Below are 26,691 nucleotides of genomic sequence, written 5' to 3' on the forward strand. Positions count from 1 at the left end.
CTCAGGAATATTATGATCTTTAAAGTAATCGTCCATTTCCCTAAGGAAACGTTTAGGCGATATATTAGCAGTGTTATTGAAATGTTTCGGTCTATCCTCATATGTCTTAATCACATTGATGATGGTTGGATTTCCACCGTTTCCACCTTCCGTACTCATTTCTCCATTGCCATGACTAGATTGAGCGATCAATGTGGGTGTAGTCTCCCTTTCGTTTATCTGTAATTCTATCGTCTTTCGTCCATCACTACACGTTGACATCGGTGTCTTTCCTTGAACCTCTTCTCTAATCTCTCTCATCTGTACTTGTATCTGTTTTAGCCCTTCTTCAGACTTGGAGATTCTTTGCTCTATTTCCTCCTTATTATGCTTAATCTCTTCTCTAATCATAGTAATCCTATTTCCAATTTGTTCACTAGCTTGCTTATATCTGTCTTCTATGCCAGCATTCGTCGTTTGAATTTCATTGCTTAACTTGTCGATCTTTTCTTCACACTGCTTCCATTTCCCTTGTGACTCAATATTCAACTGCTCCATATTATCGGTTAGCTTCCTCATTTCGTTCTCCTTCAGACACTGGAGGCAATTGTTGTTCTCTATCATTTCCCTTTTAATCTCATTTATCTCTTCCTGAATTTCTTTATTTTTCTCCTCGATCCTATCACTCATTTCAACCCTTAATTCGTCCATGTTATTCCTGATCCTATCCATGTCTGATCCTATTTTCCTAATTTCCTCCTTCATTTCCTCCATCATTATTCTATGTTTCTCCTCTTGCTCCTTAGTCATTTCCTCTATCTTCTCCTGATATTTATTCATTTCCTCCTTCTGTTCTCGTTGACCTCTCTTTATTTCTTCTTTCATCTCTTCCTGATGTTTATTCATTCTCTCCATCATTTCCTGTTGTTTCTCGTCCCGCTTCTTCGCTTCTTCTTCACGCTTCCGGGCTTCTTCTTCACGCTTGCGGGCTTCTTCTTCACGCTTGCGGGCTTCTTCTTGTCTCTCTTTCCTCGCTTCTTCATCACGCTTCCTGGTTTCTTCCATCATCTGTTCCATCATCCGCTGGAATCTTTCTACCAATCCTCCTTGTTCTCCTTTCACTTCCTTTACCGCTTCCTCTGCTCTTTCCAATCGCTTCTCTTGTTCTTTCCGGCATTTCTCCTGCGTTTCTTGTTCTCTTTGATACATTTCCTGCTTCTCTCTCTGTTCCCTTCGAAACTCTTCCTGTCTCTCTTCCTGTTCTCTCTGGTATTGCTCGAACTGCGCCTTCATTTGGCTTAACGTCGTCATATTGATTTAATGTTGTTTTTGGAATCTTTAATTGCCTAACAATGCTCTAATACTCCCCCCAATTCTTTGTCAATCAACTCTTTCATCACTCCAATCTCACAGTTATTCTATACACAATATTAGTATATGTATTCAACCAATAAATAAGCCTAACTACCCAAATCAAGTACCTACAGATGACCCTGCCTTTCATTCTAGCCAAGAAATATGAATATCCATTCCATTACCTTCAATTCCAATTTCTGAGAACCCTCACTCTAGATCAATTGTAATGAACTCAAGAAAAAAAATAATCCTCTTAAAATCTATTTCTTACAAACTACAACATTCCTTAACATATTATTAACATTAACATCTTATTATTATTATCACTAATCAAGAAATAACTCTCTGTCTTTTAAATCCTGAGCTCCCGATCTCTTCTCCTACCATCATATCTTGCTGATTTCCTTCTCTTACAGTATCATCTTCTCCTCCAATTTACCACGGTTAGGTCAAATGATACCTCCTCTACTCAATTCGAATCCATTTCTGCAATACTTATATGCTTTCTTTCCAACTACCCGATTATTTTTCTCATATTTCTGGTATCCATTCGTCTGTCAAGTTTTTCCAGTATTTCCTCTCACTCTAATTTACCTCATAGTATCGTACTCCTCATGCGCAACGACCCTTCTCCACTCTCAATCTTATTGTGTTAGTTTCTATGCGATTAATGACTCTTTCTCTTGACGTCCCACGACGTTTTTCTCTCAACTTGCTACACGTTGTTGTGTCGATTTACTTACTGGCAATCATTCATAGGCACCATTCTCCCTATTTTGCACCCCGACTGGGCAGCTAATTTACTATTATTGGCGATCATTTGTGTATACTCTTATTTCGCACGGCACCTTTCTCCTTTCGCAACACGTTGAGGCGCCATTTTTACTATGCGCCGTTCCCGGCTCATTGAAAGGACGCATAATATCCAGGCTAGCTTAATGAAAATCTTTAACTAAATAGTTCAATAGTTCGGGTGTTGAGTTCCAAACCAGAGAAAGATATTCCATGCGGAGCCACGTAAAATTTATATTACCAATAGGACGATTTTCAGGTGCTGCATACACTACTTCTTATATTATCAAGATGTCATCGCTCGTATTGACTTAAATCTAGGTCACTATACTACCAACACATTGAAAGAATTGATTCATATTTCTACATTTATTTATTATGACAATATTTCAATCCAGATTCGCACATAAGACTATCCTCCATTAAAAAAAAAAAATGTGTTCGAGGAAATAATATGGGTGATTGTTCCCTTGGCCTACTTCGAGGAAACATGGATTAATCCTAATAAAATTTTCTATTTTCTCCATTCAGTATGTAATCACTCACTTCCCTTTTCTTTAAATTGCTTTATATCTCTCCTCCTTACAACATTTCCATGTTTCGGGGTGGACAGAAGAATCGCAGATAAAGGCGGTATCGTGCAAAATATCTGTAAGTAAGACTCGTGGAAATCTACTGGTATTTGATACACCCAGCGCCTTCTGCGCATTCTAAAATAAATGTTATCTGACTTCGTCCTCATCTATAACAGATCTTCAGGAATTCACCGCTCTGAGTGCTCAAATCATATTCGTCCACAAAATCAGGAACAGATTGTAAATTATGGGAAGAGATTGAGTTCTGTCTAGGCTAGCACTAAATTGAATGTTAATATACTCAAGCTCGTAAAAATTAAAATTCATAAGTCCAAAGAAAACGTCTCATTTCCCTCTCATACTCTTAAAATAACAAATAAACTGGAATGAAATGCTCAATTATTGGATTGAAACGAAATTAAATGTTTGAATACTTAAATCAGTAAAAGTTTTCCTAACATGCGTAGTTAAAGATCCGTATAAATAAATGAAACTTCCTTGAATAACTAAAGACAAACTTAATTACTTAGTTAATATCCGTTTAGGTAATAAAGTAAATATTATCCGCCTGGGTAACCAGAAAAATTAACTACAGTTTTGGGTAACAAGAAGAAAAACTACTAGCTTAGGTGCACCTTAATAAAGAAAAGAAATATTTACAGTATGAGTTTCAATACGCAAAATATAGATTGAGGGTCTCTTTCTTATTGTATCCAGGACGCATTTTAAAACTTATTTTCATATCTCAAGACTTGGTATCTTTCCTACTATATGTGAGGTTTTAATCAACTATTGGCTCTCCCTCGGAGCTCATATTCATTTACCAACATAGAATAATTCTGTCCTTCAACATACTCACAAATACCTATGGGTGCTAAATTGGAAGGATAGTTCCCAAATGTTACCATACATGATCACATTACAATGTTGGATAGGGATCATTGATCATGGAAAATTTGATTACTTGGATGTCGAATATTCATACTTCTTCGCCTAAGGCATGAATTCCGATAAGTTTCTCTTTGAAATCAATATAGTTCTCATAAAGTTCAATCAGAACCAGTAAAACATATAAACATTTAAAAGTCTAAGTACTTTCCTCATCTTAAGTTAAACATAGGTGCGATACCATACCTGTTGGTGACTACCCTACTACCTTTATCTGATACTGTCATCAAGAGAGTGGTGCGTAGTGTGAAAACTTGATGGCTGAAAAAAAACATGCTTACATTTCCATTTGGTTATCAGTGATGGGATGTCGCCTAAAAAGAAACTACTACGTTCTTCTCATCTAAGAGTCAATTGGTAATAAGAAGATTTTGTGATAGCACATGTGTACGGTTCATCCTTCAGACTGAAATGTTGTCGATACAACCAAGTGAGCGTTTTGGCTAACAGATGTCACTCAGATCTACTTGTTTTCTACGTGCTTGCTCGAGAGATAAACAGAACATGCAATTACTACATATTCACTTCCTAATTAGCGAAAACTCCGCATGAAAACCATTGAGTACCTAGCCACATCACCGTGTTCATCCTCGTGAAGAATTAATAATCATCATTATTCTAAATCATCAATTATGCGTCAACTTCTCTTAAAAATATTATTATTATACTTTCACAACCATAATCTGTCTCCCTACTAACACGGGCTCATATTTTACCTTTGTGGCCTTTTATTTTTTTTACTATCGTTCCTGGACACATTTCCAGATACCATGACCTCCATTCAGTCATAATCATCATTCATTATAAACAGATGTGTCTACCTAGCAAGCATATCCTACATGGCACTCATTGACCATAACCCTTGTACATATGTACCTATATCGCTCTATCGTGTACCATACGACTTACTATCACTTTGACTAACTCAGAATTCCACACTAAACAGATTACATTCCGAACGTAGGCTTTTATCACTGAATAACCACCTAGTTAGGGATTTATTATGCATATCCGAAAAACTACCTATCTACCTTCATTCTGATTCATCACACCACTCTTCTCGTTTAGTCACTTCGCACTTAATAAATTAATAAACGATACTACATTTACAATTGAATACAAACATTATGATACTGATTTAAAAGGTGAAACTTATCTGAATTCATCAGCTCCAATCGCCGTCATACATCCAGCTGGTAGGACATATTGGAACGTCGCTATTTATTTCCCTGGGTAGACGGGAAATATTCACATATTCCTTCTCTGGACTCGGTCATCTTAATCGGCAACGTCATCCTGCGGCATCGATTTGGGCAGTTCGGCTTATCATCTTCTTAGAGCTCCATGTTCATCAGTAGTCTAGTCTGAACAGAATGGCATACGAGATTAATTAGCATTTCCATCGAAGATGGCTATGAGAACCTATCTACAATGAAGATTGTTTCCTCTGAAAGAGCTGATTTACTGGACGAATCCCTCCTTAAGTTGATGTAAGATTTTAAGATTTGAAATAATTAGTTCTCTTCTTCAGTATATCTCGATTCACTGTAGGATTCTCTTCGTAACCCTTTACTTTCGTAACCGAGAAGTACGTCAGCAAGGACTGCGGTGACGCAAACTTGCTACTTGACTTCTTCTTCTCATTTCCCTTGAAAATCGCTGAATGAACTAATTCCTTCCTAGTTCAGTCTTCCATGTAGCTTCTCAAATTTCTTCTCTATCCCGCGAAGTTGATTCCTTATTAGGCCGTCTTTAATATTCTGATGCAGTTACTTCTTTCTCCAGTTCGCGTATTTTACGGTAGCAATCCAATCTCGTTTTTACGTTATTGTTTTTTTTTTAATTGTCAGTAACAATATTCCCGTTCGATCCTTTTCACTGCCTTCCGGATCTCACTTTTGCCTTCACATGCCATATGATTTAGGTTTTTCGGCGTTAATTATTCCAAGATACATGGGTCTCATCTTTGTTCTCCTTACGATTGTAACTTCTCATTACAGTGAAATGGCACAATAGTACTAATTTCTCTTCTGGGGACTTTAATGGAAATTTACTACTCATATAGGTAGATAAATGTCTTTACTGGCGTAGTTAAGGCCATTAGGCTTTCTCTTACACTAAATCAGAGCAGATAATTGCCATTCTTTTCCTGCAGAGGGTTTGTTACAATCTTTGAGCATATTATTTGCAACGTACGTGGAGCAGGAAGAGTTAAGTTACCAGATCCTCGAATAAATTTGTAACATAACCGGGCGAGTTGGCCGTGCGGTTAGAAGCGCGCAGCTGTGAGCTCGCATCCGGGAGATAGTGGGTTCGAACCCCACTGTCGGCAGCCCTGAAGATGGTTTTCCGTGGTTTCCCATTTTCACACCAGGCAAATGCTGGGGCTGTACCTTAAATAAGGCCACGGCCGCTTCCTTCCCATTCCTAGGCCTTTCCCGTCCCATCGTCGCCATAAGACCTATCTGTGTCGGTGCGACATAAAGCAATTAGCACAAAAAACAATTGTAACAATAGGGAAGAATTGAATAAGCTAATGAAGAAAATACCATTAACTCCCAGGAATAATTCTTAGGTAGCAAGAATACTTGTTCTTTTAAGAAATTCACATGTTTCTACTCAGGAAACTTTGTTTCTAAGTTTTGCAACAAACCATAAAGAACAGAGAAAATCTCTCCAATTTCCTGGCTGTAGACATACTGGAAGATGCATACAAATAATGAAGCATATAAATCTTGTGTTGTTTTAACACAACAAGAAATATGAGGGTTAGGTTCTTCTTTCATTAAAATGAAATATAAACGTGATTCTTCCTTGAGCAAGTCCCATTCGGTATTAAATGTTATGTCATTCACTTTCAGCTTTAATTCCTCAAAGTTTTTTAATCGTATTGCCTCAGCATGTTCATTATATGTACGTAAACTGTCAGTAATAGCATTTTCTAAACACTGGTTTTCCACTGAACGCCACCTGTTTTCTGGATCTTCACGGGAGGTAGTATTGGTTCCAGAGAGATATTGAGGGAAGTTTGGAAACTCTGATGGAGCTGCATCTAAAATGTTTAAAATTACTTGTTACACTGTTGTACTGAAACTGGCATTCTATTAAGAAACAAATAATAGGCCTCAAACATAATTGTGCTTTATCTAGGAATGATAAACTAACCTTTCACCAATCTGGGGTTTTACGAAGGAGCAGTGAGCAACCTCCCGTTCCTTTCATCTAACATACTTGTGGGTCTTTCAATCTATCTTTAAAATGGAGTTCGCATACCCAAAAGACAATAACATTGGAAAGTGAATGCACATGTTCGTTAACTATGCTGTTCGCAATTTTTTAATGTGATTTCTGTGTCAAAAGGATTTAGTAAACCAAAACTATGTATTCCTACCCTAGAGTGTTTCGTAGGAATAAAATCCTCCCAATGAATAGCTCTTATCCATTTTAACCCCAGTTCTTCATTAGCAGGGAAAGAGAATACACTCACTTTTGGTCCGTTTAAATAATTACCGTACGTTTACAATTTGGCACACTGCGCTTTTGAGGTATTATACCTTTTACTGTGATAGTTAGGCCTACCACCAAGTAAAGGACATAAACTCCCACGCAGTAGTCATAAAGTACACTTTTTTCACACATCCAACAAAAATAACATTCAAAACACGCTTCCAGCTATTTATAGTTCGGATAGGACGTACCAGCATGACGTCACACGATGATCGTATTTGTATTGCTAGGCCTTCTCTATAGGTGGTGTTGATATACTCCGTGTTTGTCACGATCACATTGGATCGAACAAGCAACTTCTTTTCTTCCAGAACTTACTATTCCGTCATCTTTGCTTATATGTTTTCTATGGGTTTCGTCCGTCATCGAGAGGCTATTCTGATCGTTTATATTCTTTGATTCTAAGATATCATGTTCCGCCTTGCGGAAATAGCGGTCTTCTTATAATAATTTGCATCCCCGCGAAACAAACCACAAGTGAATATTATATCATATCAAGTACCGGTATATTGTTTTGAAGATTAGAACTCCCATTCAATTGCAGGACTTCGATGAAATGAAAATTCATTGTTCTGTTTAAAAGAAGCCCTCTTAACCACAATGGACTGTCTAAGTAGCGCGTTTATTTTACCTTCATTTTGTCCATCAAGAGAACCAGACATTTTACAATTCGAAGTTTAAATTGCATTTCTCATTTATATTTCTAGGTACTAACTCATTTCTATCTTCGTTATAAGTTTCTATGAAATAACATATTTGACAAAATATAATTCAAGTGTTAAAGGTCATTTCAGCTTCGACTGAAGTTATGCAGCGTTGTGATTCACGATTTCCTTTCAAGATTATTCATTTACACAGATGGACAGTTTTGCGGAAGTGTGTGCCTCATGTGTGGGAAAAGAACTGAAAACTGGAGGCCGTCATTAAGGGTAAGGCAAATTCCACATTCTTCATCTACGTTAGCCCTAAAGATGTTTAACAATCCCACATAGCCGTTTTAAAGCTTAGCAATGAGCATCTACTAGTAGATTTGGCAAAAGCAATGTGACCATTTCGTAAAATAAATATCAGCGATATACTCGTATTGAACTACTGACAATTGTTTAGGATAGTAACAGTGAGATATATAATTAGTACAGCACAGAATGAACGATAGACCACACATACTAGGCTTATTTGCTCGTTTGAAATTGAAAACTGTTAAATATGTATTTTAGAGCAGGATAAAAATTTAATCTGGCACTAAAATGTGCTTGCCATGAGACACAAAATAACACACAAGTGATGTACACGCATTTGTAATAATTTTCGAGCCATAGGTTCGTAGCGAAATTTCAAGTGCTGTGACATCAATACAGATGGTTTCTGACGATTACTGCTGAGAATTTGATAATGGTTGTTACAATCTGATCTCGAGGTTATTTTTCCACGTTATTGGTTTCCCTCCACCTTACAAACCTATAACAGAGATACATGTGTCTTGGTAAAAACCCTCGTCTGGCGAGAGCCTATTCAAAGTGCCACTAAGGAAGAGTCAATTTTTAAAAATCATAGCTGAATAGAATCCTTCAATATTCAGGATTAAAGATGTGTCCCGGATGAAAGTCGGTATCCCCTGCCTATTGTAAGAGTGGTTAAGTGTAAGAGAAGCCCTTGAGCCCTAACTCCGCCACCAATGAAGGTATTATATATAAAAGGGGCCCCAGGGTCTCTGAACTTTCAAGAGTGGGTTGTCGACTACGGGGCCCTTAGCTGAGTCCTGGCATTGCCTCCGCTTACTTTTGCCAAGCTCCTCACTTTCATCTATCCCGTCAGACCTCCCTTTGTCAACATTTGTTCTTTTCCGACCCCGACGATATTGGAGTATTCGAGGCCTAGGGAGTCTTTCATTTTCACGCCCTTCGTGGCCCTCGCCTTTCTTTGGCCGACAGATTTTTTCCATTTTTCTCTCTGATTAGTGTTATGTAGAGGATGGTTGCCTAGTTGTACTTCCTCTTAAAATAATAATCACCACCACCACCACCACCACCACCACTACCTGATCATTGGCTGGAATAACATTCCTTGTGAAATAAAGAACCTTCCTCTAGAAGAATTTTGTCGCAAAGGGAAGGTTCTTAAGGGCCTTAAAACCCGCACACATTGACAGTGATTATATGGAATGTGTGTGTCTCTCTCTCTCTCTCTCTCTCTCTCCCCGTGTCATTTATTTATAATAATGGAGTCATGAACAGGAGTTCACGAGTATATGTATAAATAGTACTTCTAAGGTATAAAGTTGTATATATGTAAGATATGCAGATTTTATATGTTAGCTCGCCTGGTGGCCATGATATACATGGTCTGACACCGTGTTTATCGTCGGAAACATTTTTACCATCAGAACGTTGGCCGTCAGGGTAGGTATACACTTTCTAATCACTAGATTGCGTGCCAAAAGCCTAGATTAAATTTCAAATCTCTCCACAGTGCTCATATGGAGTGAGGGTATATATCGTTCTTGATGGTGAGTCGTCTGTCAGATGGAGACGTAAAGCCTGGAGCAGACCGCTTCGTGCTGTTCGACACGAGTAGGCTACGTGCCGGCACCGGATTTCTCCCTCTCCCTTCCTACTATCATATATCACGTTATTCATTTCATCTCATTGACTCCTTTGATTACGTTGACGTCAGGAAGGGCATCCAGTAGTAAAAAAATCACTATGAAGATTCGTCTCACTTTATACCCGACCCCGCAGAGAAACGGAACAAGAGTTGGACATATTGTACATAGGCCTACCCCAAAAAAAAAAAAAATGGCGTATGGATTTTAGTGCCGGCAGTGTTCGAGGACATGTTCGGCTCGCCAGGTGCAGGTCTTTCGATTTGACTCCCGTAGGCGACCTGCGCGTCGTGATAATTAAAATGATGATGATGACACATACACCCAGCCCCCGTACTGGAGAAATTAACTAATGATTATTAAAATTCCCGTCCCTGCCGGGAATCGAACTCGGAACCCCTGTGACCAAAGGCCAGCACGCGAACCATTTAGTCATGGCGCCGTACTGTACATACGCAGATTTTATATGTACAGTGAGCTATATTTAATTAACGGAGATAGGGACATTTCTCTGTACCTGAGGCTTGTTCTTTCCCAATCTGCCGTCCACAAATTGTAGTAATAATTTTTGTAAAATAATAATAATAATAATAATAATAATAATAATAATAATAAATAATAATAATAATAATGAATATCATTCTGGACAAGAAGAAAGTTAACGATTCCAACGTATGTGATTTGTAACAACGTACAGAGCTGTGGTTTACTTAGCGTATGGCTTTTATTGCCGCAAGTATCCGAAGTCATGTTCAGGTTCAGCCCACTTCGTGCAGGTCTTTCTATTTGACTCCCATGGGCGACCTACGCGTCTGGGTGTGATGAGATGACGATGATGATGATGATGATGAAGTAGGGAGAGGATGAAACCTGGTGTTGGCACTGCCTACTCCTGTTGAGTAACACAAAAGGGGTCTGCTCAAGGCTTAACGTCTCCATGTGACGGACGAATCACCATCTACAGCGTCATATGCCTTAACTCCATGTAAACATTGTGGAGAGGATTGAAATTAAATCCGGTTTTTGGCACGCAACCTAGTTATTAGTAACTGTATATCGTTCTTACAATTTCCTCGTTAACAAACGGCATGCTTTTGAAGCCAAGCTGGCCGGCTGTGTTTACATTCTTTGTCCGCGGAATGCCACGATTTCCCCAACTCAAGACACAGCCTTGCCAACTCTTCCTTTTAAGTACTTAGCCCCTGAGAGCGAGCAGCGAGACTATAGGTGGGCCGGCACAAGGTTGCACTTGACAGTTGTAAGTCATGTTGGCACCACTACAAAAATGAAATGAAGAACGTCACCCGTCAGTCAAAATCACCAATCCACTACTTTTTATGTCAGATACGAGTTACGCATTTTATTCATGTTAATTCGTATTTAATTCCGTATAGTGTTCATAATCTTTTATTTGCCTACACAAATATGAGCATTTAAAATATATTATAAGGTTTAAGCGAGCTACAAAATAAATACGAACTATTTTCAGTTGATTGTTGTTGGCAATATAGGTAGTATAGTGGTGCCATCTATAAGTAGCTCGACTACTGTATTGAAGTGTTGCCGTTTTGTCTGTCGCCGCTAGCACGTGGTCAGGTGTGATTCGCGCGTTTATGAAGGTTTTGTTTTCATTTTGAGATAATTGTGAAATTTTATTTTAACGAATGCAGTGCGATATCTCGGAAATGACAACATAGTCATGAAGCGCGAAGTGATAATCCTTTGAGCCGGGGAGTGTCCCTTAATAGTCAGGCATTAGAATTAGTGCGGAGAACTCGTGAATTTTACGAGAGGGAGACGAAATTCGTACGCTTGTATAGTCGTCTCTCCGTTCCTATAGATCATGTTGTGGATCGAAAATCTCAAACATTAGGGCTTTCAAAGCGTACTGCCATTCAAACAGGTGTTCGCCTCCAAGAACAGAAGGAAAAAGTGACGGGGGTACATAGCAATAGCGAAAACGGGGCTGATAGTAGGGACTTGTTTCACAGCACTCCGGGAAAGAAACGAATTAAGCTATCTCCTGTAATAGGAATTAATTCTTTCCAGGCTGATGCAATACGAAGACACGAGTACGATTTTTACAGCTCAAAGTCCCTTCTGTCATTGTTATGGACAATGCACGTTACCACTCCGTAATAATGGACAAGACCCCTTCTTCGAGCGCCCGTAAAGAACTGTAAGTGGAATGGCTGCAGTAAAGAAATATCCCAGCGCATATGTGTATGACTAAATTAGTCGACACCGGGCGAGTTGGCCGTGCGGTTAGGGGCGCGCAGCTGTGAGCTCGCATCCGGGAGATAGTGGATTCGAATTCCACTGTCGGCAGCCCTGAAGATGGTTTTCCGTGGTTTCCCATTTTCACTCCAGGCAAATGCTGGGGGTGTACCTTAATTAAGACAACGGTCGCTTCCTTCCCATTCCTAGGCCTTTCCTGTCCCATCGTCGCTATAAAACCTATCTGTGTCGGTGCGATGTAAAGCAAATAGCAAAAAAAAAAAAAAAAAATTGTCGACGAGGTAGCGAAGGAACAAGGGCACGAGGTTATTAGGTTGCCGCCGTACCACTGTCACTTCAACCTCATTGAGTTGGTACGGTATGGGGTGAAGTAAAACATTACGTACGCACTTATAACACGTCCTTCACAGTTACTGAAGTGGAAGGACTGTTCCGGGAGAGTATTGCTCGAATGGATGCGGCTTTGTGCAGGAAGAAATTTAGCCATGTTGTAGCATTCATTAATTCGGCAATGGCAATACATGGCATCATCAGTGACTCTCAGAAGTTGATGATCTGCCTAGACGATGATGACAGTGACAACGAAGGCGACGGTAGTGATGGCAGTGAACTGGAGGGTATCGAGCCTTTGCCTTTGTGAATCAGGTATGAAAATAAAGTTTCTGAATTTTCGTAAATTTTATAGAATTTACTTGAAACATTTTGTGTTAGCACCGGTGTATATTATTCTAACATTTATTGGTGAAGGTGTATATGAAGTGAGATCCTTGTTGGCCGATTTCTTCCGTGTTTTCTAACATCGCGATAATAAGAACTTCGTAGTATATTTATCTCGTATAATTTTGTGTGATGAATAATCGGTGAGTTGAAAGTTCAATTTTTGTCGGCAGATTTCATTTGTATTGTGTATCAACGCGATGACATTAAAAACATTTCTCCCATGTTTTTAAAAACACATGTGTCGTGCAATCAGCTGTTGTTACGGCGGCAACATCGCTTCGTGCGCCACTGCAGTGTGACCAATATTGTGCGCAGCTGTCATGTGCAACCTTACGCCGGCCCACCTATAGACAGAACTGCGTGCAGCTGTGCAACACTGGATACCTGACAAGCGAGCCGGCTTCAGGACCGGCACGCCTTTGAAGTACTCCACGTGGACTGCCACTGACAAAGTAATCATGCTATTGGTCAAGAGCAATCTGCTATTGGACACAGCAAAGGAAACTGTAGACAGTCATAAATATGATTACTGTCAGGGAGGGTGGTACCGCTTAACGGTTGAATTACCGGCCGTTAACGAGGAAATTGGTAGAACCATATTACCATCTCTCCCACCCTGCCGGACAACATTCTGATAATGATTTTTTTTCACCATCGGGACTGGGGAGAACAAAGTTGGCTGTGAAGTTACTCCCGAGGAAGTGGAAAGGGTGGTAAATAAATTACACTGTCGTAAGGCAGCAGGGATAGATTAAATTAGACCGGATATGCTTTCAGTTTTTTAAGTTGCTTTACGTCGCACTGACACAGATAGGTCTTATGGCGACGATGGGATAGGAAAGGGCTAGGAGTGGGAAGAAAGCGACAGTGGCTTTATTAAGTTGCAATAATAATTGTTCCGCGGATTCCGTGGAACGCAGAGGTGTAAGAAGGTGCCGGGATGAATGGTTGGACAGGGAAATGACCAGAGCATAAATTAAACCACAAAATTTTGAAATTTTATTTCCTTCTTTTTTTATGATTTTAAAATTTGATAGATAATCTGAATAAACAACAACAATATTACGATGAGCTCGTCAGCTCGGGTAACAACAGCGGACTATAAGTCAGAAAATCAGGTACAACAGAGAAAATTATCGACACAATAGTTTACAAGGGATGGGCATTGTAGCTCTGAAGATACATTATTTTTCAAGAGCATATTTGCTCCACTCACTTACATTCTAGGAAACGTTCCGAAAGGTTATTGTAGTCCAGCCTCTAAGAGGCCCAACCTTCTTACAAAATTATTTCTTACAAGTTTCAGAAACAGTGTTTGCAGTCACTTCTGCTCAACAGTTACACACTCGTTTGTCGATAATTATACTTTAAACCGGGGCAGTGAGTGCCTCATTCTAAATGGACTTAAATTAAAAGTAAAAGGTTTAACATGAACGGTCATGGACAAAAAGCTAGGAGGCGAAACACTAGCACTCCTTTTAGAAAAAAAAAAAAAACTTAAAATCGTAAATGGGCTTATGGCCCGAAGCTACAGAGGCTAACAATCCTTGCACAAGAGAAATTGACCTCTGTAGGGTGACTCATGGCCGAGTTTTAATTAATTTTGTTGGGGAAATGTGTCATCAGAATTTGTTTTCGCTCTTCAAATATCCTTAAACTTCTGTTGGGTTTCAACCCGCGATCGGCATTCGACAGAAGGGAAACTTCTTAAGAATAGGTCGAAGGCGGTCCTGAGACTTCCCTTTTTGTATAACATTTTCCCACACAACCTTCTGAAGAAGTTCCATCTTCCTACACAGCAGATAAGGATGAAACGACTGCTCGTTTAGAATGACAGTGCTCTCTCCCATTGGTACCCACCTGTGGCGTAAAGTTAGGGCCTGCAAGGTTTGCAATGGATGTGGACCTAATGCTTAAGGGCCCCGACAGACTTCCCCATATAAATAAATAAATAAATAAATAAATAAATAAATAAATAAATAAATTTACCGGAATGCCGTTCTGAACGGGAAATGTTACAAAATGATGCATTTGTTGAATGGGTTAAAAAAAATTGTTTTTACAATTCGTAAGTAGATATCAGGTGAATGTTTATAGCTGCAATTATTATAATGTGTTGAGTTCAACACAGCCGTCTCTCGCAACAAGAGCGGCGCGCTCTGATGTTAGTCAAATAATCACTTTTACATATCAGAAAGCACGCCGCAGCCGCATGGCTGAGTTTTATTAGAGTTTGATGTTAATATAGACAAGTTTTTAAAATATAAAAACAAAAGGCAATTTTTATGTTGTATTTCAATCGCAACAAAATATTTAAGTTTTAAAATAAAATCTATGAATTTGTTGCACATACTGTACTGTATTAAAGGGAAATACACTGGCCGGCAAAATTAATGGATCACTTTAATTTTTAAAGGTAAAAAGATTGTTAAATTGTGAAACATTTGTTTTATTATTTACGTTGATTATTTTCATGAAATATATATCTGAGTAACTAAGGTTAACAATAACAGACAGATAATATTAGATTTTAAAAATAAAAATAATCATTGTAAATAATAAAATAAATATTTCACAATTTAACATGCTTTTTCCTTTGAAAATTCGAGTGATCATTAATTTTACCTGTTAGTGGCAGTAACATTTTGTTTGTATTTGCTGCAGTTAAATTTGTGTGTTAGGATTGGTTTTATGCAATTTCTTTGAGGGCATCCAGCTATAATTTCTGCAGGTGGGCCCGTATCATATTCGTTACTCCTCTAGTACTCACGACGTTTACATTTTTCTAAATGCCGTATTGTGCTAATGATTTCTGGGTCCGTTCTTTAAACACGCCCTTGATTGGCATGCTCAGTCAACACATCGAAGACCTTTCTCTTTAAATAGTTATTCTGAGATACGACATGTGAATTATTTCCTTTTTTAAAAGTTCTGTAAGGAAATCATATTTGATACACAACTTACATCTGTTTTGATGTCCTTACTTGAGCGTTGCCGGTTGGGAGAAAAGATACGAGATGAGTATTGCTACTCCTCACTTCGCCTCCTCGCCCCCCTTCCCCTCTCCCCTTCCCCCTTCCCCCTTCCCCCTTCCAACTATCCATCAAACCCACCTTTTATCCCCTCCAACAGTGCCAACCTCCCGCCGCAAAGAACTCGAGTTGTGGCAGCTGGCAGCCACTCTACGCAGTTGCGCAGACTTAGTTTAGTCTTGGTGGAAGTGTTTCTAGAGTGCTGTTTAGAACTAGTTAAAATCATTGAGAATAACATAGTTAAGTTGTGCTTTCGTGTTTTTAGCAAGATACCATTATAAAGCTGGTAGATTGAAATATTATATCTACCATTACGAACTTCATCTGTTCAACTATTGAAGTCTTACTTTAGTTTTTAACATTGTGAAGCAGTTACTGGATTATACAAGGTGAGACAAACTTCCATACAATTTGTATTTACGATCCCAGTCATATACAAGAATATACCTGCTGAACTGTGTTCATTTTTCTAATTTTCACGCATTGTTTCGAAAACTCGTATGATAAGTGAAGAGAAAGTGTCTACATATCTAGTAATTTAGCATCAGGAAAGCACACGATGTAACTGTGTATAGCAATATTGACTTTGTTTCGATAGAGCGTCTTTCTATACTCTTGACGTGGCACTGGTGTAGAAAAAATATGTTGCTTTGTGTGGAAGAGTTCTCACAGAAGCTAGTCAAGGTCGTGTATAGACCATTAAAATTAGTGAATGTTCAGACGTGAGTTTTCTTACGGAAAAAAAAAAAAAAAAAAAAAAAAAAAAAAGATATTCGCCCTTAGAACCATAATACAAGACAAAGTGGCGTTAAAGGTTGAAGTTCCAGAAAAGATGTTGGCTCTACATAGCGTTTTAAATTCGTTTTAGAATCGCTCCCACGTTCGATCGTGGAGTCGTATCAGTGCTTCTGTTGTGAATTATTGCCTCCCATAGGTCCTTACTTAATGAGGTTGGCCGGTGTAGTTGCAGTTCAGTTTGTGACAGTTTGTTTATAATATGGGAGTGATGTTACTTTCTGCTCATCGTAGCATAGTTACTTGAATTTTTAGTTCTTGTTCACATTTCATTAATTTCTTGCTTTTGCTATATATTTATTAATGTTGATATTCACTAAGATATTTTTTTAGGCATAGTTTATCTTGTTCATTGTTTTGGTTGACGTTTCCGGTGTTGTTTTCTTTCCAATCAGTTGGTATGAGCTCGGGTAGTTCAAACCTACCCAAAAATAAAAAAATAAAAAATAAAAAAAATAAAATAAAAAATAAAAAATAAAAAAATAAAGATCTCGCACTAAGAGACGCGAAATTTCATTCTTATCTCGTGATTAGTTACAGTCTATGTATATGTGAAAGTCCCTCCTTAGGATCGTTCCCAAAAACTCGTCTGAGTTACACAGGTGTTACAGGTGCTACAATTCAAAACAATTACCACCACCGTCTGAAGTTTCAAAGCGATCATTTCAGTCCTTTGAGTTAATTGCTGTATTTTTCTAATTTACGTGGCGAGTTCTTCGCACTACCGAATTCAATCCTATGACATAAATGATCTAGTCCTACGCGTATGTAGTGTACTGTTACTGCTGCTTCTTCGTTTTAGGGGCTTTGGGCCATATATCAAATTTTGGCCATTAGCCGACATTATTTGCGACTGTGAAAACTGTCTGATAACATCTATTTGTGTAATTATATAGTAAGCTAGTTTATCTACTTACCGGTATCTATCTATTTGGGTTTAGGGTTATCGTAGATCCTTCACGTCTTGAAATAGCTACTGCCCAGGTATTTACCGGTATTTACCTGGAGGGAGTGAAAAATGTCGCAGAAAACCATGCTCATATTTACGATTAGCACTGGGATTCAATCTTTTAGAGACTTCGATTCCTATCGCAGAAAAGATTACACCACTGGGCTACAAAGGTGGGCGACCATAAACGGAATCCAACTCAATCCTCGATAACTATTAACAATAATCGTAATTCATATGTATTCACATGTATATACAGACGTTTTCCTTAAGAACAAAATGCTTTCCACCTCAGATTTTTCTAGTCGATGCGAGTCGCAAATCTGTGAGCCTACTGTAGTTCTTAATTTGCTGACCTGTAAATAAGTTACGGCCTAGTCCTTCGACATTTATAAGATCGCAACTTTTATATTAGCTGTATGCATGCTTCAATCCCGTATTAGCTTAGTGCGATCTGGAGTAAGTTATTCTTTCAAAAATTGTTCTGGATAACTTGTTAAACGCTCATAATTGAATTAGCAAATATATTCACTCACCCTCTCATTGTTGAGACTGAGCAGAAGCTAACTTGGAAGTAAAGTGCATCAGACTGATCCCATCCTTTCTGTATTATCTCTTTCTCCTCAGGTTCTTCCGCATTTAATCGAGACAAAACATTTTGGCACTATCTCACCCATTCCCAAAACAAAACAAAACAAAAAAAAAGCCTAAATTCCATTTAACTGTTGTAGTTATTTTTAACAAGTGGTGTTGTGAAATAAGACCAAAGAAAAGGATATATAATCGTTTCAACTGCGATTAATCTTTCTAATCTACTGTTCTTGCATAAGTTATTAGACATCTCAACACTGTACAGTACTTGCAGATCTTCACATTTTAGATATTGAATTTAGACAGTTGTAATAACAGAATAATAACGAGGAAGGGTCGATCAGTTAATTGTAGTAAGTGGGATTCATTTATACCGAACTGCGTTTATTGTACGTAACCGAATCCACGTCGAGTGTTTCAAAGCCGTCTTAAATTCGTGATAGAGCCAGAAATCGAACCCGTTCCAACCTGATGGAAGCTCAGTGGATTATTCAGATATCTGAATTCGCTCTTTCAGGATAGAAAGGTGTTTGTAACAGATGAGGGAGAGGTTGGTTAGGTACTCATCTTCCGTTTTTCGATTAGAATATTCATTCTTGCGCAGTCGATTGTCATTTACGAGTTCTTTCACACATGTTAGGACACTTGAAATAACTGTTATTTAGTAATGCCTTGTATCTAATTTTACATCTTTTCTGCTGTTATATTTGCAGGATATTTTAGCCGCAATTTTAACATTTTGTGTTATACCGTACCGTAGTGTTAACTCCAGATGTCCGTCTCCGCAGTGTAGCGGTTAGTGCTATTAGTTGTCGTCCTCAGAGGCCTGGGTTCGATTCCCGGTACTGCCAGAAATTTAAGATTGGCAAGAGGACTGGTTTGTGGTTCAAATGCACGCAGCTCACCTCCATTGGGGATGTACCGGTACCTGAAAAGAGCTGCACAACCTCGGGGCGAAGACTCAAGTTTACTTACTAACTTCAGATCATCGTTTAAAACTACTGTATGTTACATAGACGTTTGCCGTATTACTGAACATTAGAACCGGGAAATCAGTAAACTAATATAATATATAGTATTACCTGACTCAGTGTGGCGGTATCTGAAGGTGCTGAAGTACGCCAGTCTCGTGTCGGTAGATTTCCCAGCACGTACAAGAACGTACGAACAAAATTCCGGCGCCTCGCCGTCTCCAAAAACCGTAAGAGTAGATAGTGAAAATTATTATTATTATTATTATTATTATTATTATTATTATTATGTATTGCCCTTTTCTCCAGTTCATTAGTCTCGACAATTGACGTGGGTTTGTCTCAATTTTACGGTTAGATGCCCTTCTTGACACCAACCCCACGTGGAGGGATGTATTCGCTGTTGCATGTTTCTGTGGTGGTTGGTAGCTTGATGTGTTGTATAAAGAGAAGTGTGTTACGACCAAAGACTTATTAAGACAAACACTAACATCCAGTCTCTGAGCCATAGGAATTAGCATACGCAGTTAGAATCCCCCCGGCTCGGCCGAGACAACCTGGGGTCTCCTGAGCCGAAGGCCATTGCGATGCCCATTCAGCCAAGGAGCCGGACTAGTATTATACTTGTGTAATAATAACGAAATTATACTGGTACGTTAAAAGCTTTTCTTTTCCGAATTCCGCGAGTTCGATGTTTCTTATAACTAGGGCTCGGATTTTATTTAATATCGAAGTGCGAAATTTGTACATAAAAATGTAGTGAATATCAGTGAAATATGTAACTAAATATGTAATATTTATGGAATAAGTAATAGTATTAATGCACTGGGACTGGCTGCGTAAAGAATGGTGTAAAAATATTGTTCATAGGATCGGTTGGTGCACGCATTTCAGTGCGCTTGGCACAGTGATATGAAATAGCAGCTTCTGGCTCGACGAGGAAAGCAACGGGAAACTGCCTCACTCCTCATTTCCCTAGTGCGCCTCTTCAGTGATGCCTAGGCCATCTGTGACAGCTGATGGCGGAGCTGTTGAGGATCCAACCAGCCTTCGGGCTGAGGACTGAACATACACATATAATAATAATAATAATAATAATAATAATAATAATAATAATTGTATTTGTTAATTCTTCAATGGAGCCATGTCTTTGGTCATTCAGGAGCTGACACAATACAATATTGCAACGTTATTCAATGGGGAAAAAAATTATAGTCGTTTTAATAATATCAACTAATGGAAAACATCCGTTATGTTGCATCATAATGACTGGGATTTCCTCTCACCTACGTCACACCTCTGAAAATTGACAGTCTCAGTTTTAGGCCTACAGGTTAATCTTGCGTATACCTTTCACCTATACACCTCCTGGTACTCCCAGAGATTTAAGAATGGCAGGAGGGCTGGTATGTGGTTAAAATGGCACATGCAGCTCACCTCCATTGGAGATATGCCGCAAAAGAGCTGCACCACATCGGGACGAGGACACGGATTAATTTTACTTATTATTTAATATCATTCCTCGTAGTGAGGCAGTTATTTAACATTTCAGGTTGTTTTATGTTTAGCTTCACGTAGCACAATTAAGAAGGAAAGTAGTTAAAATCAAAATCCCTCTCCACCATTGTATATTATGATGGATTTCCACACCTTTATGCAAATTCTGAGATGATGCCTACACTTGGCCACTTCCTTCGTAGTCCTAACCCATATTAATCATCAACAGCTCCTTCCGTGGATGTCTTTGTGGATGGGGGCGGTATACTATCCACACGGTATCACCTGCCTGTCGTAAGACGTGACTTGAAGGGGGTACTAGGTGCTCTCAACTTGGAGCGTTGGTAGGGGACCACCTTTCCCCCTACCTTAATCTGTCATGGCTTCCACTTGTATCAGGCTCCTTACTTTCATCTTTCCTGTCTGCCTCCCTTGGTGAACTCTTGTTCTCTTCCGATCCCGACGGTATTAGGTTCGCGAGGTCTAGGGAATCTCATTTTCACGCCCTGGCCCTTCCCTTTCTTTTGCCAATATCTTCATTTTTCGAAGTGTCGGACCTCTTTCATTTTACTTCAGCTTAGTAATAATAATAATAATAATAATAATAATAATAATGGCGTGTGGCCTACGGAGGCGATCTGCGCTTCGCGATGAGGGTGAAATGATGAAGACGGCACATACACTCAGTCATCGTGCCAGGGGAAATAACCAATTATGATTCAAATTCCCGACCCCACCGGAAATCGAACCCGGGACCCCTGTGACCAAAGGCCAGCACGCTAACCATTAAACCGTGGAGCCGGACCTTCAGTTTAGTGTTAACAGTGTTAATGATTACCCAATTGTACTTCCTCTTAAAACAATAACCACCACTCTCTCCGTGGATCATTGGAGAATGACGGGGTCCAGATGCCAAGATAGCGGACTAAAACCAGGCGGAAGAAGTCTGATTTCAAAAATAAGGTAGAAATAAGTCCATTTGGCACTCCATCGTAAGATATCGGCATGGAAAAGATCTCTGGTTTTATATTTCCGACAAAATTAATTAAAACTTGGCCATAGGTCGCCCAGCGGAGTTCCTGTTTCTCTACTATGTTGCAAAGAAAAGCGGAACATCGTCAGTGACACGCAGGCAGCGTAAACGGCGTAGAGTCAATTGTCTACAGCAAGATAGCTGAGACTATACAATTATTATTATTATTATTATTATTATTATTATTATTATTTCCGTCTCGTTGGGTGAATGGTCAACGTACTGGCCTTCGGTTCAGAGGGTCCTGAGTTAGATTCCCGGCCGGGTCGGGGATTTTAACCTTCATTGGTTAATTCCAATTCCTCGGGGGCTGGGCGTTTGTGCTGTCTCCAACATACCTGCAACTCACACATAACACTATCCTCCACCACAATAACACGCAGTTACGTACACAGGCAGATGCCACCCACCCTCATCGGAGGGTCTGCCCTACAAGGGCTGCACTCGGCTAGAAATAGCCGCACGAAATTATTATTATTATTATTATTATTATTATTATTATTATTATTATTATTATTATTATTCACACCAGTACAGATACCACATCCATACGGGTTATTAGAGAAAAAAATCTCACATACACCCAAATACACAAGGCAGTTGACTGCTATATCTCAGGTTTCTTCAATGTAGCAACACTAATATAAGGCTCAAGCTAGCCGTAATCTTCGAAGTTCCTGGTAGCACCCTTCCCTTGAACTCCTGGAAGCAGCTGTAAATGGCAGGCATTGCAACATGATTTCCGTTGTTCTTGAAGAAGTAATTATAGACGTCTCTTGGAAAAGTACTTGCTTAATGGGCATCCTGTTTGATATCTGCTGAGGCACATTGGGGTTTGTACCTTTGCGTGAGGAATAACATTGATTACATAATAATAATAGTAATAATAATAATGGTTTTAGTCCCACTGACTACTTTTATGGTTTTCGGAGACACCAAGGTGTCGGAATTTTATCCTACAGTTGTTTTACGTGCCGGTAAATCTACCGACCCGAGGGTGGCATATTTGAGCCCCTTCAAATGCCACTCCCCTTCATCATTTCACCTCGAACCACCACTCATCTCCTGGCCAGAGAGAGGGAGTAACCCTCAGGGTGAAATGCTTCGTGAGGAATGAAAGCTTTTAATATGATCATATACCAGCGGACTGAGCTGGGAACCATTCATTACAATGTTTGCTATGAAAATAATTAATATAAATACATGTTACGATTTCTGGAATGAATGTCACGTACCGTGAATTATGACTTGAAATGTATCTATATAAATAAAGTTGTAGGGATCCGCTGTTTGTAATTTCGTTTGTTTTGACACATTTTCAGATATTTATCCGTTTTAGGTCAACTCAGGACCGTATCAGTGGTTTTCATTTTTCTTGTCTGTTTGTTCTACCATCACGACGAAAGTCTGGATAAATCTCGACCAAACTTTATACGTATTTAAACTATACTCATCCAGGGAAAGATTTAGATATACATATTATTGGAAATCACTGAATAGACTGGTAGTTCATAGCAAAACCAGAACAGTTTTCTTCCATTTTCTCTTATACTATTGATTTTCTGAGCCTCCGTGGCTCAGGCGGCAGCGGGTTCGGCCTCTCACCGCTGGATACCGTGGTTCAAATCCCGGTCACTCCATATGAAATTCGTGCTTGACAAAGCGGAGGCGGGACAGGTTTTCCCCCGGGTACTCCGGTTTTCCCTGTCATCTTTCATTCCAGCAACACACTCCATTATCATTTCATAGCATTTATCAGTCATTCATAAATCACTTTCGGAGTGGCGACCCCATTGTAATAATAGCCTATATATGGTTCATTGATTACATCCCTGACCCGGTCAAAGACTGGAAAACAGGTTGTAGGTTTTCATTCACTATTGATTTTCTGTAAAATTCATGGACTATATGTGAAACGTCCTTGCATTTTCAACAACTTCTGTTATGTACAAAATTTCGCTTACTCTTCAAATGACTGAGAACATTATTTTCTGCGGCTTTTATGCTCCGCATTGAGTGACCGACTAACCGACAACAAACCTACCCGTTACCGTGGCAACGTCAATAATGGCTTCTTGTCAGCAGGGAAGTAAAGGATGGCATTTTCGTCATCATACCTGTGAACTCGTGGTTGATCCTTCAATAGAAAGCGAGACAAACGTCAAGCTGCCGTTGTGCGGGATGTTTGCGGAATACCGTTGGAGATTACAATCGTCCTCGGAAAGCACTAGGGGGGGGGGGGGGTAATATTTGAACAGTACCGCGGAGTGTAGTCCATTATTTCACACAGTAAGGTGTTTTCTTTCATTTGCTGTAATTTTAACTGTATTTCTCTTCTACTTCTGTATTCCGCTTTAATTTCTTGCCTCTGCTTTACCTCTTTAGGCTTCAGTAATAACTCAGTAAGTCGTCATCTCTCTGTTTACGTAAGAATCCCTTCGCCTAAATTTTTCCTCTGTTACCGCCTTCTTATACTATCCGTAACTTCACAATTTAGTGATTGACATTTCATTTTCCAATACATCCACTTGGTATTTACATATTTGTCCTATCCGGCCGTCCTCAACTTTCTTGACTGTATTACTTTCTTCCTTAATTACTCCGTATGTATGGGACTGCTAATCCAGAAACCTGGGTATTCTTTCCTTTGAGGAACAATTCCAAGCTGCTCAAATGTAGAGTATAACATTTTGGCCCCGGAAAATATCGAAATGTGGAGGCAATTTTAATGTGGTTTCAGACCTTCGTTTCAGGCAACTGCTGGCTAAACGGTAAGTCGTATCGCAAAACTGTTTACACAATCGCCGCTCAATTTTTAGAGATCTTCAACTTCGTGTCTATGACTTTTTGTTGTATCTCGATTTTTTATACGTTAGATAGCGCTTCATTTCTCTATTGTAATCAAATCTCTGCAACTCTATTGTGATTGTCATTAGGAAAATGGGCCTTTATCTATAACGAAAACTCTTCATCTCTATTTTGAATGACAGTTGGCAAGTGGGCCTGCCGTTATATTAGGAACTCCCGAACTCGATTCTGAATGGCAGTAGGAAATATGGGCTGCTATTGTCATCAAAATTTCCCCAATGCCCACCTTACATCGGAAATATCGTATGGCGTCCTCCCTGTTTTGTTTCTTGGATAGCCTTAAGAGGCATGCAATTTAATATATCTTACTCACTGAGCGCACAGAAATATACGTAGAAATCCGTATACGTGGTAGAATATCGTACCGAAGCACGAGTACATTTTCTAGTAATCAAATAAAACGGTAGTTTGCTTACTGCATATGTGTGATATACATCTGCTAGAATGTGTTGATGTGGTGGTCGAAAGAATGTCCACACACTAGAATAAGAATAGGTACCCCATGACCTAATATAAGGCATTTTGCTATAGTCTTTTCCTTTTAGGGGCTTGAGATGCCTAGATCATGAACAACAAGTACTTAGTGTGTGTCTGAATTCCGCTTGGCATTGAGTGTTCGTGTGGTGCCTATGCTGCTGTGTATATATTTCATGGATTGGTTTTGGTTGATGTAGAGAGAAGTCTACGACTTCAAAGATGACTGATGGTAACATTTGAATTCACAACAACAATAACAAAATATTTTGCTACATGAAAGTACCTAATGAATTTCATGGAATTCAGTTGCCTCAGTTAAGCAGAGGGAAGGAGGAAAAGTTCCAGCATTTAGTTGAATATACGAAGGCGAGTCAAATGAAAACGTTACATATTGTTTTCAATGTATTATATTGTGCGAAAGTGATACACAACTGTGTCATTCTTCTACGTAGTCTCTGGTACGTTCAGTGCAAGTCCTCCAGGTCTTACAGAGTGCGTGGATGACTTTATTTAAAACATCCGTTGGTTGTGCAGCCACTCGTACACCGCCCTCATCCTTCATTATCATCCCAACGGAGCCTGTTTCCTCCCAGTGCCTCGTTTAGTGGCCCAAACATGTGGTAATAGCTAGGGGTGAGATCTAGTGAATGTAGGGGATGTGGAAGACGCTTAAAATGCAGGTCTTATATAGTTGAAACTGTTGCACGTGCAGTTATGCTGAGCATTGTCATCTTGCTGCTATGGCGTACATACTTCACCATACTGAATAGTCATTCGTCGATGAATTTCAGTATGTTTCACACCTTCACTATTCAAAAACAGAATAACAGACCACTGATTTTCTTTCGTGCGTGTCTATAAAGTGGGGCAGGTATTGTTACGGGGTACTTCGATGGTTTTTGCGTGTCCGCATGGTGGTGCTGCCTGTAAGATATTCGTTAAAACCTTTGTAATAGCACTGCCAACGGAGAGAACTGTGGAGCTATATTTCGATACTTTTTTCTTTTAGCCTAATGACTCGCCGTCGTAAGTGATTTGTAACGAAATATGCATATGACTGTGTTGATGGTTGTTTATGGGGAAAATCGACAATACTTATCAGCTTTTGTCTCCTTAAGAAAGGGAAGGATTCTGAAAGGCTGAAGAATAAGACTCCCTGAACTTCGCAGTCCTAAGACTCTCGGGGGTCAGAAAAGCGCAAGAATTGACCCGTGAGAGTTAGACAGGAAAGGTGACAGTCTGGATACAAATAACTAGAAATAATACCAGACATAGCTCTGGCCCCGTGATTGCCGCATGCTTCACAAGTTGGAATCTTTGGCAGAGAGAGGTTGATCCTCTGGCAGAGGTAGGTGTGATGATGTTGAGAAAAGGACATGATGAGTAAAGCCGCATGTAGACGGTGCATCTTTTCGTGCCTCTCATATAGTTCTCTCAATTTCCTCGTAAACGACCGGCGACTCAAACGGTAAGCAGTACCATCTCCCAACAGTAACAAGAATTATGACTGTCTACAGTCGCCTCTGCTGTTTTCCAAAACGACCCCTTTTCCGTCTGATAGCAGATAAGAAGATAAAATTGCTTTCTAAATGTGAACGAAATCTGAGAGATTCACTTACCAACATTTGCCAACAGTATGCAAGTTATTCTTTGTTATGCGTGTCAGTTGTTTTCTCAATCTTGCTTGTTGTTTTGCCGTACATTCGATCAAGATGCAGTACACATTGCCTCAGCGCGTGTTTTTTTGTGGGAAAAAAATAT

At 39.4% G+C, this 26,691-nt stretch overlaps 1 protein-coding gene across 2 annotated transcripts in view; it reads left to right on the plus strand.

Moving 5' to 3' along the window:
- Positions 1–26,691, plus strand: part of LOC136857915 (E3 ubiquitin-protein ligase RNF144B) — a 295,359-nt gene that overhangs the window by 39,198 nt on the left and 229,470 nt on the right. The window contains exon 1 of one of the 2 annotated variants that reach the window (XM_067136979.2): positions 15,887–16,138. The exons of the other annotated variant lie outside the window; for it this stretch is intronic. The gene's annotated coding sequence lies outside the window, so the exon portion shown is untranslated. Of the gene's footprint in view, positions 1–15,886; positions 16,139–26,691 lie in introns of those variants that run through there. 2 annotated transcript variants of the gene reach the window in all.

Source organism: Anabrus simplex, chromosome 1 (assembly GCF_040414725.1).
Source record: "Anabrus simplex isolate iqAnaSimp1 chromosome 1, ASM4041472v1, whole genome shotgun sequence".
NCBI classification, from domain to species: domain Eukaryota; kingdom Metazoa; phylum Arthropoda; class Insecta; order Orthoptera; family Tettigoniidae; genus Anabrus; species Anabrus simplex.